This window comes from Corythoichthys intestinalis, chromosome 13 (genome assembly GCF_030265065.1).
Source record: "Corythoichthys intestinalis isolate RoL2023-P3 chromosome 13, ASM3026506v1, whole genome shotgun sequence".
NCBI classification, from domain to species: domain Eukaryota; kingdom Metazoa; phylum Chordata; class Actinopteri; order Syngnathiformes; family Syngnathidae; genus Corythoichthys; species Corythoichthys intestinalis.
This window is the reverse complement of record NC_080407.1, coordinates 14,519,459-14,536,910: the sequence shown is the minus strand read 5'-3', so window position 1 is coordinate 14,536,910 and position 17,452 is coordinate 14,519,459. Positions and strand designations below refer to the sequence as shown.

The 17,452-nt window shown below is 36.8% G+C and overlaps 1 protein-coding gene across 1 annotated transcript in view; it reads left to right on the top strand.

Annotated features, from left to right (window-relative positions):
• LOC130928701 (synapsin-3-like) overlaps positions 1 to 17,452 on the top strand; it is a 383,502-nt gene that overhangs the window by 356,298 nt on the left and 9,752 nt on the right. The window lies entirely within an intron of this gene.

The following is a 17,452-nucleotide window of genomic DNA, read 5'->3' as shown; positions in this document are numbered from 1 at the left end:
TTTTCCGGTAAAAATTCACGTGAATAAAAGCTTAAATCCCCGAATTCTTTATAGATATGGACGTAAAACTGTCTCAATTCTTGGTTGAATGCAAAAAAAAAAAAAACGTGCAGTTAGCATTTATTTTACGTAAATATTGCCAACTATGATGCCAATGCAGTAGCGGCTAATTCCGCCCATTGATTTTTTTTCAAAATGTTTCAAGATGCATGCATGGTACGAAAAATAATTACCTTAAATCCTTGAACAAATCACTCCTGAGACAATCCTTCCTGTTTGCATGCGGTGCAGCTTTTGCACTTTTTCAACAGAAATCCGGCGTTAGATCATTGCTTGCGGGTTTTCGTGAATAGCATAGCAGTGCATGACCGATCTGACCCGTCAAGACCATTATGAAGTCTATGGTTCACCAACTATTTAATCAAAACAATTTATAATTACATGTGCGCGCCACGAGATGGCAATTAAAACAAAATTGACTTCAATTTAATTTAAAGCTGTTTTTATCAACTACCACAGTATTAAGTCTGAATACTGTAGACTGGCAGCGAATGAGTGACCCAAAGTGCTTTTTCAAGCCAGGCGAAAAATGTCTCCAAACAAATGCCGTCTTCCGTCCTCCTGCAATTTGTAGTTCAAGTATTTCGACCCCCGTTATAAAAGTATTGTTGAAACTGATGTATTTTTATGTTTGTAAACTGCATGAAGATGTACAGATTTGGGTGAATGCGTGGTGAACAATAATACAACCACCAAAAAAAAAAAGCCCTCGTTTGCAATAATTGTTATTCGGTTAAAAAAAAAAAAAATGTAAATAATACACAGCAGTGGCAAAATACTGCATTTATTGTCATTTCTTGGCCTTATGCACTGTCAAAGGGACCAAATTAGTATTTTGCAACCCCTCGTCTTTTCTGTGTGTTAAACTGCAATGCGAAAAAAAGCCATTATCGCACTTTAACTCGTCGGCCGTTTGAATTGGGCTTCTAGCGTTGTCATTGGCGGCCAACGAGTTAAGAATGTGCAACATATACAACATATCCGAAAATCTGCAACTTGAGTAATACAGAACAATTGGCTCATTTGTCGGCTTGGGAGCGGATCGTAATTGGGACAGCGTTTGGAAACTACCTCAAGTTATGCAGTGTAGTGCAGAAAATAACTTTTAAGCGCTGAGAGACGAGCGAGAAATGACCAAAAAAAAAATCTGGACTGTGCTTATATTTTGCTCGCTGGCAGTGCTTATTGATGTGATTTCTTTGTTTGAATGTTTTGAAATTGATTTAAAAAAAAAAAAAAAGTCATAGATGACACTGGGGAACACAATTTTAAGTTTAGGTGCAGACTACAAAATCAGATTTTTCTCCATTATGTCAGATTTGATTATGTAGACACCTTTATTTCATGTTTTAATACGCTTCGGTACTAGTGCTGATACAACACAATGCCACACAAACACATTTGAAGACTAAAAGGTAAGCTTGGTTTAAAGCCCCTTTTTCACAAATTGCGCCTTATTCAAGGTGACCCAGTCAACATATATATTTCATCGTCTTCACTATCAGTTGAAGAGACATGGGGCTCGAGGCCGATCCGTAGGGGGCCTATTTTTAAAAACTTAAAATTCAGATATTTTCAAAACCGTAGCCGCTAGCAACCTAAAAGCAAAACAGGCATCTCTCTTAGGCATATATGAGTCTCCATGAGCAGCGACATGAAAAATTGAAAGTTGTTCCAGAATGAAATCTCGATTTTGATTTTTTTTTTTTTTTTTTAACTAAAAATGGCTATAAAATTCTCTAATTTTACACTAGATCCACAAAAATCACAAAAAAGATAATCACCTATACTTTCAGGATCAATAGCAATATTTTGCATATCAAGTTTTTGCCCTAAATAGCGACTTAGGTTTTTTTTTTTAATTTAGTGCGTGCTTTCAACAGCTCATAAATCATTCAATTTTTACATCAGAAACAGTACTTGAGGAAAGCATGCAGAATCATCTTAATTTTACTCAACAAAAGTAACATTTGCATTTTTCTATGTACAATCACAACTTTAGGTTCGATTCTGATGTTACTATTGCCTCGACACGTCTTGCAGGCTATCCCTTATTATTTTTAGATTTAAATGTTACATAAAATAAAACACGTAAAATGCGATTTTTTGTTTTGTACGGACGCAGAAATGTCTAAATTACTATTTTTTTTTATGGGCCAAAAAAGGGTAGTTTTTTGCCGAAAATTACCTGATCATTTGAATGTAAAGTTACGTTATTGTGTATGGATACAACATGGCGGCCATCACAAATATAGAGCTTTTTAAGTTGAAAAGTCTTATAAATGCGTACATCCCGGAATTTCTTTAAAGATGAACCTAAAAGTCAAGATTCTTGGTTAAAAGTAGGGCTGTCAAACGATTAAAATTTTTAATCGAGTCAATCACAGCTTAAAAATTAATTAATCGTAATTAATCGCATTTCAAACCATCTGTAAAATATGCCATCTTTCTGTAAATTATTGTTGTAAATTATTGTTATTATTGTTGGAATGGAAAGATAAGACACAAGAGACAAGACGGATATATACATTCAACTTACGGTACATAAGTACTGTATTTGTTTATTATAACAATAAATCAACAAGATGGCATTAACAATAACATTCTGTTAAAGCGATCCACGGATAGAAAGACTTGTACTTTTTAAAAGATAAATGTTAGTACAAGTTATAGAAATTTTATGGTAACACTTTATAATAACTATCCGTTTTACTAGATAATTTGTAAACTGTTGATAAATGATTTATTGTTGATTTGTGAAGTATTTGTCAACAGTTTGTTAAGCATTTACAGGGTGTTCCAATATGATTGACCCCATTCTAAATGCCCATGCTAGTTGATGGATCTTAGCAAAACTATGTACACTTTATGTTGAAGGTCATAAGTTTTATTGGTTAAATATACAAAGATAAGTGGAAATATTTGTTGGTTTTATGGCAGATTTTCATAAATGTGCAACATGAGCGCTGCCTGCAAAATGCCTTATAAAAATGCCTTTTCTTTTGAAGTGAACGGCATTTCTTAACCTGAAAATATAGAAATGCCAAACATTACACACAAAAACTTGAAAGGTTTCTACACAAACTGTGTTTCGGGTTAAGATCACCCTGTAAATGCTAACAAACTGTTAATACTTCACAAATCAACAATAAATCATTTATCAACAGTTTACTAATGATCTATTAATTAGTAAAACGGATAGTTATTATAAAGTGTTACCAATTTTATATTAAAAGCCCTCTTAATGTTTTCATTTTAATAAAATTTGTAAAATTTTCGATCAAAAAGTAAACTAGTAGCTCGCCATTGTTGACGTCAATAATTACACAATTTTCATGGTGCTGAACCCATGAAATCAGTTGCACTCAAGCGCCAGCAGAGGGCGACAAAACTCCAAAAAACACAAGTAACAAGTGCATATGACCCTGTGCTGTCATTTTAATCTGTTTGAGCGGGGCATGTGCGTTAATTGCGTCAAATATCTTAATGTGATTAATTTTAAAAAATTAATTACCGCCCGTTAACGCGCTAATTTTGACAGCCCTAGTTAAAAACAAACAAACTAAAAAAAACAGGCAGTTTTCTTTCATTTTACATAAATAATTTCAAGCTAAAGTTACGCTATTGTCTAATCCAACGTGGCAGCTGTCACAAAATAAAGAAGTTTTTAAATTGAAAGTTCTTCTAATACATGCGTAAATCCCAGAATTTCTATAGATTTCAACGTAAAACAATCTAGATTCATGGTTAAAAGCAAATTGGTAAAACCAAAAAAAAAAACAGGCAGTTATCATTCATTTTACGTAAATATTTCAAGCTAAAGTTCGGCTAATTTTTTTTTCCCATTTATTGTATTCACAACGTTTCAAAGTGCATGCATGGTGAATCCTTGACCAAATCATTCTTGAGACACTCCTGCCTGCTTGTATGCAGTAAAACTTTCGTTCTTTTCCACCCAAATCCGGCGTTTGAATGCAGTGTGTGTTTATTGAAGGGAAAGATTCACGACGCTCTGCCTGGCCCGGCCTCCTACGGGAAGCTGTGGTGCAATGTCTGTAGGAGCTGCCAAGTCAACTGATGGTGAAGTCTATTTATATTTAATTCCCAAAATTAAATACACTATTGTTTCAATGTTTTATTTTTACCGCCACCCCACAAAAAAAACCTACCAAAACTTTTTCTCCAACACCAGGAGGGGCTGCAGCACCTCAGCACCCCTGATCGATACGGTACTAAAATGTCGTGATTGTTATCTAGGAGAAGAATAAATGTGCCGATAATCTGCAATATGTTCTCTCCCGCTTCAACTGGATTGGGCGTCCATCACTGTCAATGGCAGGCAATAAATTATGTCTGACCAAGCCATGATGGCAATTAATTAAATAAAGTATGCAGTAATTTAAAATTGAGGGAATAAAACATTTGTTATGACAAATTATATCTATATCAACATACCTTCATTTTCGCACTATAAGGCGCACCTGATTATAAGCCGCCACCCACAAAATTTGACACAAAAATGGCATTTGTTCATAGATAATGCACTGGACTATAAGCCGCAGCTGTCCTCACTGCGTTACGGGATATTTACACCAAAAGATATCAAACGGTAACACTTTCTGTGACAGCGGCATCATACGACTGTCATAGGTCCAAATTAACCACCATAAAGCTTTGAACCAATTGGCTGCAACGCGTCATTGCTTCAAGATGCTTCATTTGGCCATCACTGTTCTCTGGGGGGAGTCAGTCAACCTCTGCTGCCACCAGCTGTCAACACTGTTGTCGACCAACATGCCTCCTACAGATGTAAATAACAATCAAAATTCATGTTCTGTGCTAATTATTTCTTCCGTTACTATTCTAGTTGTTTCATTAATGGCTATTTATGGAATTTGGTAACATTTTATTTGACAGTGGCGCCATAAGACCATCATAATTATGACATGACACTGCCATGAGCATTAATGAATGCTTGTGACAGATGTCATTTTGTGTCATCTGGCAAATTATCTCCATTTTGAATGGATGTAAAACAGTTCTTCTCAATTATTTTCTGTTACGCCCCCCCCCCCAGGAAGATGTAAATGTTTTGCCCCCCCCACACACACACAACTCTCTGCCGCCACTGTAATTTGTATCATTTGCCTATAAATTATTAATATAGGTATACCTCTGAATAATATTGTGTACATACATTGTGTACGGTACATTTTTGATAATAGTGAAAAATAAATTTTAATAAAATCATTCAGTAAATACTAATAAATTTAAATAACCATTTAACCATAAAAACAAAAAATAACCGAACAAAAACAACAGTGTCATTGGACAGTGGGACAGTCTTTATTTTTGCTATTTTGCACTGAGCAACTTGGTATGCCACCTTATATGATGCTAACAGTGTTCGCTGGTTTACTGATGTAACACTGCGAAACAGCGGGACGATTGTTGGCAATATTCGGCACATCTTGGCTGAACAAAAATCAAGTGGCTTATCAATCTGAGTGGGGTCTAATGTTCATAAGTGATATCTCGTTTGACATGGCTTCCTGTTGTCCGTTGCAAACATTTTTAGACATAGACTGGTCTTTTCTAGTCTCCCACTGTATTAAAAGCCAAACGCTACATACGCTTAGTCATATTTCCTCGTCTTAGCGCGTCATATCTCCAGTGCTCTTTGCTGTGTGCTCTTGTTTTGTTCAAAAATACTGCGTACACTTTGAAAATGATACATTATTCAAGTATGACAAAAAAACTATATTCCCCGAGGTCACATGCGCCACCCCTTATCTCAGGATAATGTAATGTCATAATTATGACGGTCTTATGACTGTCTTATGGCGCCACTGTCAAATAGTGTTCCCAAATTCCATAAATAGCCATTAATGAAACAACTAGAACGGTAACAGTAAGTAAGAAATAATTACAAAGTAGAAATAATTAGCACAGAACATGAATTTTGATTGTTATTTATATCTGTAGTGCTGCAATGCATGATGGACGACAACAGTGTTGACAGCTGGTGGCAGCAGATGCTGACTGCCCCCCCCCCCCCCCCCCAAAGAATCATAATTGTGAGTGTCTTCTGGCAGTCTTAATAAAGTATTACTATTAACCCAAATAAATCAACAAATAAGCCGCACTGCATTATTAGCCGCAGGATTCAAAATGAGGGAAATAAGTAGCAGCCTCTTGTCCGAATATTACGGTAATATCCATCCATTTCACATCACTTTTGGCAATGTTGAAAATGGCACGCCAATTTCAGTTTTAATCATCATAAAAATCCAACTTTGCATAATAATTTTCGTTGTTCCTCAGTGTTATCACCTACGACAGATTAAACCGACAATTCTTCATGAAGAATCATGAAGTAATGACTGCTAATAAATCACTGTCATGGCAACTAATGGAAATCATTCTCATGAGATGATGACTCGGATGAGCGATTTGGCGACCTTTTCAAACACGGCGGAGGCAATACTCGCTTTTTATTTTCCAGTGTGTCAAAGTGAAGCTCTGATTAAATATGCAGCCGCAGAGACTTAACAAAAAAATTGATTACATAAAAAAGGAACCTCGCTCCATGTGCGAGGACATTTGTCAGTGTCACGTGGTACTTTTGGTGTATTCTTCTGTAAATGTGGCATGAATCGGGTGTGGTGCTCACGTGTGTGTGTACATTTTTTCCCCCCAGTATTTCTGTACTTTCCTTCCTGACAGCCGCACTTCTGTTATTAAAAGTCAGAACTTTTACAACACCTGCGTGCACTTTTGGGAATGTTTTTACCATTTACGGTCAATCGGCTTTTCGTAAAGTCTGTTTAACATCCCGAGAGTGGAAAAAAAATTAGTTTTATGAGCGCTGGCGTGAATTTCAAACCTGCTCAAGATGTGTTGTAGAGGTAAATATATTTGCTCGTAAATATGTCGCGGCATCAAAACGAGGGGATTAACATATTTTATTACCAATGATGGCGATGGACGTCTAATCCATTTGAACTGGGAGGGTCTGGCCAGGTCTCTCAATTCAAATGGATTGGACGTCTATCATCGTCAATGGCACGGAAATTGGTTACACTTGTTTCCTGACATACCAGCCCGATGCTAATCTGCTACCTTCCTGTAAACACCGTCTGAATTTTTCGATTCCCATCCATAGACTTTATAATATATTGACGGGACATGGGCCGCGGGGCCGATTAAACTGACCGAGTGGAATCACACGAAGCGAAGAGCTTTTTCAGTTGAAAATTCTTGTGAATAAATGCGTAAATCCCTGAATTCTTTATATAGACGTAGAACAGTCTCTATTCTTGGTTAAAAGCAACAAAAAAAAATGTACATTTAGCATTTATTTTACGTAAATATTGCAAACTATGTTAGTCAGTTTGAAAATGTAGCGGCCGCCTTATGAAAATTATTGTGAATAAATGCTTAAATCCCTGAATTCTGTATAGACATGAACGTAAATGGTCTCGATTCTTGGTTAAAAGCAAAAAAAAAAAACGTGCAGTTAGCATTTATTTTAAGTAAATATTGCAAACTATGATGTTAGTCAGTTTGAAAATGTAACGGCCGCCTAATGAAAACAGAGCTCTTCTGGTGAAAATTCTTGTGAATAAATGCTTAAATCCCTGAATTCTTTATAGCCATGGACGTAAAACGGTCTCGATTCTTGGTTGAAAGCAAAAAAAAAAAAAATATGTGTAGTTAAAATTCTTTACCTAAGTATGGCTAACTATGATGCTAGTCAGTTGGAAAATGTAGCGGCCACCAAATTAAAACAGAGCTTTTCTGTTGAAAATTCTTGTGAATAAATGCCTAAATACCTGAATTCTTTATAGACATAATCGTAAAACAGCCTCGATTCTTGGTTAAAAGCAAAAAAAAACAACAACAAAAACGTGCACTTAGCATTTATTTTACGTAAATATTGGAAACTATGATGCTAGTCAGAAAATGTAGCGGCCGCCTTATGAAAACAGAGCTCTTCTGGTGAAAATTCTTGTGAATAAATGCTTAAATCCCTGAATTCTTTATAGACATGGACGTAAAACGGTCTCGATTCTTGGTTGAAAGCAAAAAAAATTATGTGTAGTTAAAATTTTTTACCTAACTATTAGAGATGTCATCACGATCGATCGGGTCCGATCACGTCATTTTCAAAGTATCGGAATCGGCAAAAAAAAATATCGGCCATGCCTTTTTTTAATATACATATATATATACATTTTTTTTTTAAATTAAATCGTTTTCTCATTGTATTTAACGTTACAAACATAATATGTTACACTCATCCAGAGTCTTAAGGTAGGTTTATCAAATTTATCCCGATAACGGCGGTAATTAATTTTTTAAAAAATGTATCATGTTAAAATATTTAACGCAATTAATGCATGCGCTGCATGACCCACCCACGCATTGTTGCGCTTAATCTGTAATGGCGCCGTTTTACCTAAATAGAGAGATAAAAGGCAGTGTAAAATGAGTAGAGTGAATTTTGGCAGCCTTTGGAGCCTTTTTTTAATTGGCTAAAGCCTTACAATCCCTCTCCCTACGATTAGAAATATCATGGGAAGCAATGTGAGGAAGCAAGGTAGCAAATGATCTTTTTCTTAACACCTTATATTATTTCCCAACGCAGAGAAGATATATCAATTGGTAGCACTATGCACAGTCATGGTTCCACTTCCCATCATGCATTTAGGCATGGCTACAGTATCATTTACTGAAAGCTCAACAAATACACTAGATGACAATATTTAGTCACAATATACAAAGTCACAAGTCTTTCTATCCATGGATCCCTCTCACAGAAAGAATGTTAATAATGTAAATACCATCTTGAGGATTTATTGTCATAATAAACAAATACTGTACTTATGTACTGTATGTTGAATGTATGTATTCGTCCGAGTTTTATTCATTTTTTTCTTAATGCATTGCCAAAATGTATATGATCGGTAAAAATTATCGGGAATGATTGGAATTGAATCGGGAGCAAAAAAAAGCAGTTGGATCGGGAAATATCGGGATAGGCAGATACTCAAACTAAAACGATCTGGATTGGATCGGGAGCAAAAAAACATGATCGGAACAACCCTACTAAGTATGGATAACTATGATACTAGTCAGCTGGAAAATGTAGCGGCCGCCTTATGAAAACAGCTTTTCGGGTGAAAATTCTAGTGAATAAATGCTTAAATCCCTGATTTTTTTTTTTATAGACATGGACGTAAAACAGGCTCGATTTTTGTTTAAAAGCACAAAAAAAACGCAGTTAGTATTTTTTTACGTAAATATTGAAAACTATGATGCTAGTCAGAAAATGTAGCGGCCTTATGAAAACAAATATAATAATTACCTTGAATCCTCAAACAAATCACTCCTGAGACAAACCTTCCTGTTTGTATGCGGTACAGTTTCCGTACTTTTCATCCTAAATCCGGCGTTGGATCACTGCATGTGTCGCTGTGACCAACTGCGAATAACTGCAGCGGATTGTGGGGTGGCCCCCTACTTGACGGTGTGGCGCAGTGTATGCCGAATTTGACCCGTCAATATAATTATGAAGTCTATGTCCCATCCTTTTGGGATGGTTTGCCTTCACCGAGGTCTGCTTAACGCGCGGTGCCCGATGTGTAATCCGTTGACGCACGCGTTCCCCTGTTTCGCGCTGACCCAACAACCCTGACACTGCATCATCATCCCATCGCAACAGGACAATATATCATCTAGTTTCTTAGCAACCAACACATGATTTGTTAGGGGACAAAGTAGATGCAACTAAATTTTTTTTTTTTTTTTTCGCACATTGGCTGCCAATGGCAGCGACAGAAGTCAAATCATATTGTGAATATAAAAAGTGTTTTTTAAATCTTTTAAAGGGTGACTATTTTGAGTTATTTGAATTTTTAAAAATACATACATATAAATAAAAAAATGAACTAGTTAAAATGTATAAAATAAAGGAACTGGTTGTTCCCTAATGAGACTAGAAAGTTTTTTTTTTTTTTTTTTTATTAGTGTTATTAAAAGTATCTAAACCTTTTGGAATTTCTCACATTTCCGCATAAAATCACCATTAAATATGATCTGATCGTTGTCAAAATCACACAGATGTAAAAACAGTGGCTGCTTTAACTAAAACCACCCAAACATTTAGAGTTTTTCATATTTTAATGAGGATAGCATGCAAGCAATGACATAAGGGGGTGGGGGGAATAAGTGAAACCTTTGCCTAAGAAGACCTAAAGAGCAATTGAAACCCATTTTTACCAAACAATTTAAGTCAGGTGTGTGCCCAATCACTGATGAGTGGTTTAAAGCTGCTCACACCTGGTAAGAATTGTCTTGATGAGAAGCATTGTCTGATGTGCATCATGGCTCGGTCAAAAGAGCTGTCTGAAGGCCTGCGATCAAGGATTGTTGATTTGTATAAAGCTGGAAAAGGATAAAAACCCATCTCTAAAAGTCTGGATGTCATCAATCAACAGTCAAAGTTGTCTCCAAATGTAGAGAGTTTGGCACCACAGCTTCTCTCCGAAGGAATGGCCGTCCACCAAAGATGACGCCAAGCGTTCAGCGCAGAATACTCAGTGAGTTAAAAAACAACCTGAGAGCGTCTGCTCAAGACTTACAGAAATCACTGGCACAGTCCAATATCTCTGTGCACACATCCACTGTATGTAAAACTACGGCCGAGAATTGTGTTCGTGAGAGGACTCCCCGGAGGAAGCCACTCCTGTCTAAAAAAACATTGTTGCTCGTTTAATGTTTGCAAAAAGGCACTTGGACACTCCACAGAAGTTTTTGGCAAAATATTTTGTGGACTGATGAAACCAAAGTTGAATTGTTTGGGAGTAACACATAACGTCAAGTGTGGAGGAAAAATGGAACAGCTCACCAACATCAGCATCATGATTCGGGGCTGTTTTGCTGCCTCAGGGGCTGGACAGCTTGGAATAGAAGAATGAATTCAAAAATTTATCAGGATGTTTTGCAGGAAAACCTGAGGCCGTCTGTCAGACGAAGCTAAAAAGAGGATGGGTGCTGCAACAACACAATGATCCAAAACACAGAAGTAAATCAACTTCAGAATGGTTTCGGAAGAGCAAAATACACATTCTGGAGTGGCCAAGTCAAAGTCCAGACTTGAACCCTATTGAGATGGTGTGGCATGACCTAAAGACAGCGATTCATGCCAGACATCCCAGGAATGACTGAACTACAGCAGTTTTTTAGAGAACAATGGACCAAGATTAGTCCTGATCGATGTGCCAGACTGATCTGCAGCTACAGGAAGCGTCTGGTCGAAGATTTTGCTGCCAAAGGGGAGGGCCACAAAATAATAAATGTGATGGTTAACTTACTTATTTTTACCCCCTTCTGTCATTCTTTGCATACTATCCTCATTAAAAATAAAAACTTATAAATGTTTGGTCTGTTTTAAAGTAAGCTGTTTTTTCATCTGTGTGATTTTGACAAAGGTAAGATCACATTTGATGATTTTATGCAGAAATGTGAGAAATTCCAAGAGGTTTAAATACTTTTTCATACTACTGTCTGTTTCATCGTTTTGTTCTATAATCTTGTTTTATAATATTCAAGTTTTTGTATTGGATTTTATTTTCATAACATTTAATATACTGTAAACTAATCAATTTTTATTTTTTCCATTTTAAATTCTTAAGATTAAGTTTTAATTCTAATTACACAATAACTCTAATGGCTTTTTAAATTATTTTCAGTCAAACAAGCACTCTATAAGGCTCCATTTTATTTAAACTATACGTACTGTAATCGAAATATATTATGATGATTGCAGTAATTTGGAAATAAAATAACTTAAAAATGTTTACTTTAAATATAATTTGTATTTTTTTTAATTTAACAATTTTAATAATTTAGATCAGGGGTGCTCAAAGTTTTTTGCTCCAAGATCTACTTTTAAATGAGACAACCTCCCGCGATCTACCTTAAGAGAGGAGGGTGAACTAAAAAAAAGAAAAAAATTTAAATGTACACTTACAGTAATTATGCTTTGTGAACACAAAACACAAATAACTGTGTACATTTAAAAAAATATAAATAAAAAATGGACGGTAAATTATGTTTGCTCACATAACATAATTAACTATGTACATTAAAAAAAAAAAAAAAAAAATTTTTTTTTTTTTTGGGGGGGATGCTGCGAGCTACCCACACTAGCGTTGCGATCGACTGGTCGATCGCGATCGACGTAATGGCCACCCCTGATTTAGATAGTTTATAAGTAGCCTTGAATGGCAGCCAATGAGTTTTTATTCAAATTAAAAATAATGCCACGTACTTTTAATTTTGTTTTGTAATTGTGGGTAGATTGTCGAGCAGTTCATACATAAATGTGTTCTTGCCCTTCTACCTGTATATTTCACCAACACACTGCTTAGTTTCCATGACAACTGTCATGCTTTTCTGCACGCTTCTTTGCAAATCTTGACTCAACACTGTTGTTCCTTTTACAAGTGACAAATGTACAAAATGTTCCAAAACAAACCCATTTTTGCCCCCCAAAAAATACATCTTGGCTACAATGACCTTTAAGTCAAGTGGCTCAGATTGCTTCCTAAAGTGACGCCTTCGAGGAAAATTGAATTTAAACATGTCGTCAGCCATTTTAAGACGAGCTATGCATTGTTTGTAAGAACTCAAAGAAGGAGCGCGAGCGCACTTTAGATGTTTATAAGCGGAACATTACTTCTCTCCACAGGGCTTTTAGTTTTTTTCCTCCCCTCCAGATTGCATTCTTTCTCTCATAATGGAAAAATGTCATCAAGTGGGTAGGCAAAAAAAACAACAAAAAAAAACTCTTTTATCATCTTCCTGGGATAACTTTGTCTTCCACATTCAAATATTTGCAACAATCTCCTTTGTCCGTCAAGCCATTCTTCTGCTTGTTTATCAACGTGTGCCCGAATCAACCAGCGGCTAATTTTACCCATGAGCGCTTATCCAAACAGGAAACACGCTCAGATTAGTACACAACACCGGAGACATTTATTTTCCCCGGGAGATGTTAATGAGATGGGCTGTGTCCAGCAAATAGACACGGTGTCTACTTGCGTTAAATTCATTGAAATCCACAGCAGAAGGATGACAAGAACCGCAAACGGTGACGCCAGTGACAGTTTTGTGAAGTACTTTTTACTCATTTGCCACTGAGTCACTCATGCAAGAGCGTAGGTTTGCATAGGGACAGTAGGGACATAACACTACTAACTTTTCAGGATGCTCAAATTGTCCCCACAAACTTTAAAGCAATTAAATAATGTCGTCAGTTATAGAAGTAATTTAGATTGTCTTCCCATATGTTGTAAGAATAGAATTGACCCTACGATTATTACTAGAGGTAGAGGCGTGCGAAATTTCCGATTCTTAGATCATTCGCAATTCGGCCGTGGAAGATTCGAGAACGATTCACAAACTTTCAAATTCCGATTTGAATTATACCAGGTAAAGCGGAAGTAAAACACAGTCAGCGCGGTCTTTGGGACGCAATGAGGAACGGACCGAGAGTAAATATCATGTTCAACTCATGCCACTAGATAAAAAAAAAAATCATACCTGACTGCGGCCGACAGCCGCTACAAACAACGCCCGGTTGCTAGTTGCTACAAACAAACGGCTACAGTAGATATCATATACAGTTGTGGTCAAAAGTGTACATACACTTGTGAAGAACACAATGTCATGGCTCTCTTGAGTTTCCAGTTATTTCTACAACTCTGATTTTTCTCCGATAGAGTAATTGGAACAGATACTTCTTTGTCACAAAAAACATTCATGAAGTTTGGTTCTTTTATGACTTTATTATGGGTTAACAGAAAAAGTGATCAAATCTGCTGGGTCAAAAATATACATACATGGATCTGAAAAAGCGAATCATTGACTTGAACATGTCAGGAAAGTCACTTGGAGCCATTTCAAAGCAGCTGCAGGTCCCAAGAGCAACAGTGCAAACAATTGTTTGTAAGTATAAAGTGCATGGCACTGTTTTGTCACGGCCACGATCAGGAAGAAAACGCAAGCTATCACCTGCTGCTGAGAGAAAATTGGTCAGGAGGGTGAAGATTCAACCGAGAATCCCCAAAAAGCAGATCTGCCAAGAATTAGATGCTGCTGGAACACAGGTGTCAGTGTCCAGAGTCAAGCGTGTTTTGCATCTCCATGGACTGAGAGGCTGCCATGCAAGAAGGAAGCCCTTGCTCCAAAAGCGGCGCCTTAAGGCTCGACTGAAGTTTGCTGCTGATCACATGGACAAAGATAAGACCTTCTGGAGGAAAGTTCTGTGGTCAGACGAAACAAAAATCGAGTTGTTTGGCCACAATGCCCAGCAATATGTTTGGAGGAGAAAAGGTGAGGTGTTCTTTAACCCCAAGAACACCATGCCTACTGTCAAGCACGGTGGTGGTAGTATTATGCTGTGGGGCTGTTTTGCTGCCAATGGAACTGGTGCTTTACAGAGAGTAAATGGGATAATGAAGAAGGAGGAGTACCTTCAAATTCTTCAAGATAACCTAACGTCATCAGCCCGAAGATTGGGTCTTGGGCGCAGTTGGGTGTTCCAACAGGACAATGACCCCAAACACACATCAAAAGTGGTAATGGAATGGCTAAATCAGACTAGAATTAAGGTTTTCGAATGGCCTTCCCAAAGTCCTGACTTAAACCCCATTGAGAACTTGTGGACAATGCTGAAGAAACAAGTCCATGTCAGAAAGCCATCAAATTTAACTGAACTGCACCAATTCTGTCAAGAGGAGTGGTCAAAGATTCAATCAGAAGCTTGCCAGAAGCTTGTGAATGGCTACCAAAAGCGCCTAATTGAAGTGAAAATGGCCAAGGGACGTTACCAAATATTAGCGCTGCTGTATGTATATTTTTGACGCAGCAGATTTGATCACTTTTTTCTGTTCACCCATAATAAAGTCATAAAAAAAAAAAACTTCATGATTGTGTTTTGTGACAAAGAAGTATCTGTTCCCATCACTCTATCAGAGAAAAATCAGAGTTGTAGAAATAACTGGAAACTCAAGAGAGCCATGACATTATGTTCTTCACAAGTGTATGTAAACTTTTGACCACAACTGTATATGTGGAACTAGATGCAAAATGACAGACGACAGCGGTGTTAGAACATGTATTACTGAACAGAGATGCGAAATGACGGACTTGCCGGCGTTAGTAAACAGCTGCCATCTTAAAGCAGTAGACTTCTCTAGAAGGCTCTGTTGTAGCGAATCTAATTAACTTTTTATCTAAAATACTCTTAAATCGGCAAAATCTTGTCTTGAATTTATCTTTAAATGATGAAACAGTTTTAAAACTTTGACATGTCAAAAGTAGACTGAAAGGAAATTATGGAATAACGGGAGCAATTTTAACAACTGTAACAGTTGATTCATAACATTAAATTAATTGAATGTAGTTTGAAGCTGCTGATACAGAATGGGGACTGGAGTATTTTATTTACTGTTATTTTTGTATATATGTATACTGTTATATGTTAACTTGATACTGACATAGTAGTTTGGTTTAGCCTGAGAGGATTTTTGAACAATTTTGGAACTAATGTACAAAACATTTAAAAAAAAAAAAAAAAAAAAAAAAGAGGGGGGTGTGCATCAATAATCGTTTTATAACCGAATCGGAGCCTCTGAATCGTAATCGATTCGTTAGGTGCCCAAAGATTCCCAGCTCTAATTATTACCGTCACCATTTACCCCTTTTCACTTGCTGAATGTGCCTGTCCATTTTTTCCCTCTCAAACGCATGTTTGATTGTCCAAGACTTCATCATGATATTCACAGGTTAGATTCGACCTTCACTGCGCCACGCCTTAAAGTAGGGGGCCATCCCACAATCCGCTTCAGTTATTCGCAGTCGGTCGCAGCAACACACGCAGCGATCCAACGCCGGATTTATGTTGAAAAAGTACAAATGCTGTACCGCATACAAACAGGAAGGATTGTCTCAGGAGTGATTTGTTTGAGGATTCAAGGTAATTCATATATTTTCCGTACCATGCATGCATTTTGAAACATTTTGAAAGAAATCAGTCAAATCAGTGGGAGAAATTAGCCGCTACAGCATTGGCATTATACTTCGGATTATTTACGTAAGATAAATGGTAACTGCACATTTTGGTTACTTTTAACCAAGAAGAGAGACTGTTTTACGTCCATATCTATAAAGAGTTCAGGGATTTAAGCATTTATTGACAAGAATTTTCAATGACAAAAGCTCTTTGTTTACATATGGCGGCCGCTAATTTGCTTACTGACTAGCATTATAGTTTGCAATATTTATGTAAAATAAGTGCTAACTGGACGTTTTCTTTTGCTTTTCATCAAGAATTGAGACTTTTACATTTATACTTTTAAGAATTCAGGGATTTAAGCATTTATTCATAAGAATTTTCACTGGAAAAACTCAAACACATGGCGGCCCCCACATTGACTGATAGACTAGCATTATACTTTGACATATTTACGTAAAATAAATCTTTACCGCACGGTTTTTTGCTTTTAATCAAGAATCAAGACTGTTTTACATGTATATCTATAAAGAATTCAGGAATTTAAGCATTTTTTCACACTTTTCCCTCGAAAAGCTCTGTTTGCATCTGGCGGCTGCTAGCTACTTTCACAAATAGACTATCATTGTACTTCGACATATTTACATAAAATAAACGCTAACTGCACGTTCTGGGTTTTTTTTTTTTTTTTGCCTTTAACCAAGAATAGACTGTTTTACGTCCATATCTAGAAAAATGTTCAGGAATTTAAGAATTTATTCACAAGAATTTAATTTGTCTACATATGGCGGCTGGCACATTGACTGACAGACTAGCACCGTACTTCGACATATTTATGTAAAATAAATGCTACCTGCACCTTTTTTTTTTTTTTTGCTTTTAACCAAGAATCGAGAATCTTTTACATCCATATCTATAAAGAATTCAGGGATTTAAGCATTTATTGACAAGAATTTGTAACGACAGAAGCCCCTATTAATCGGCTCCGGGTCCTGTCAATATCATTATGAATTGTAAGGATTGTCAAATGACTTTAACCACCACTCCTGATGACTTGTCCCCCCAACACACACGCACTCACAGCCCCAACAGGAAGTCAACATGCCGCTTCCTCCGCCCCCTTCGAAGGTGAGGGATATTAGAATTTTTTGGGGACCAGCAGCAGCCCCTGCAAGTAATGTAAAAAGACTTCAATGTCGTGGAAGTGGGAGCACACCACTTATTTTGCAACTGAAAGTCCCACCTGCATCAAAGTTAGCATAACATTAAACCGTGTGAATTTGCTAACCTGCAAAATGTATCACCTGA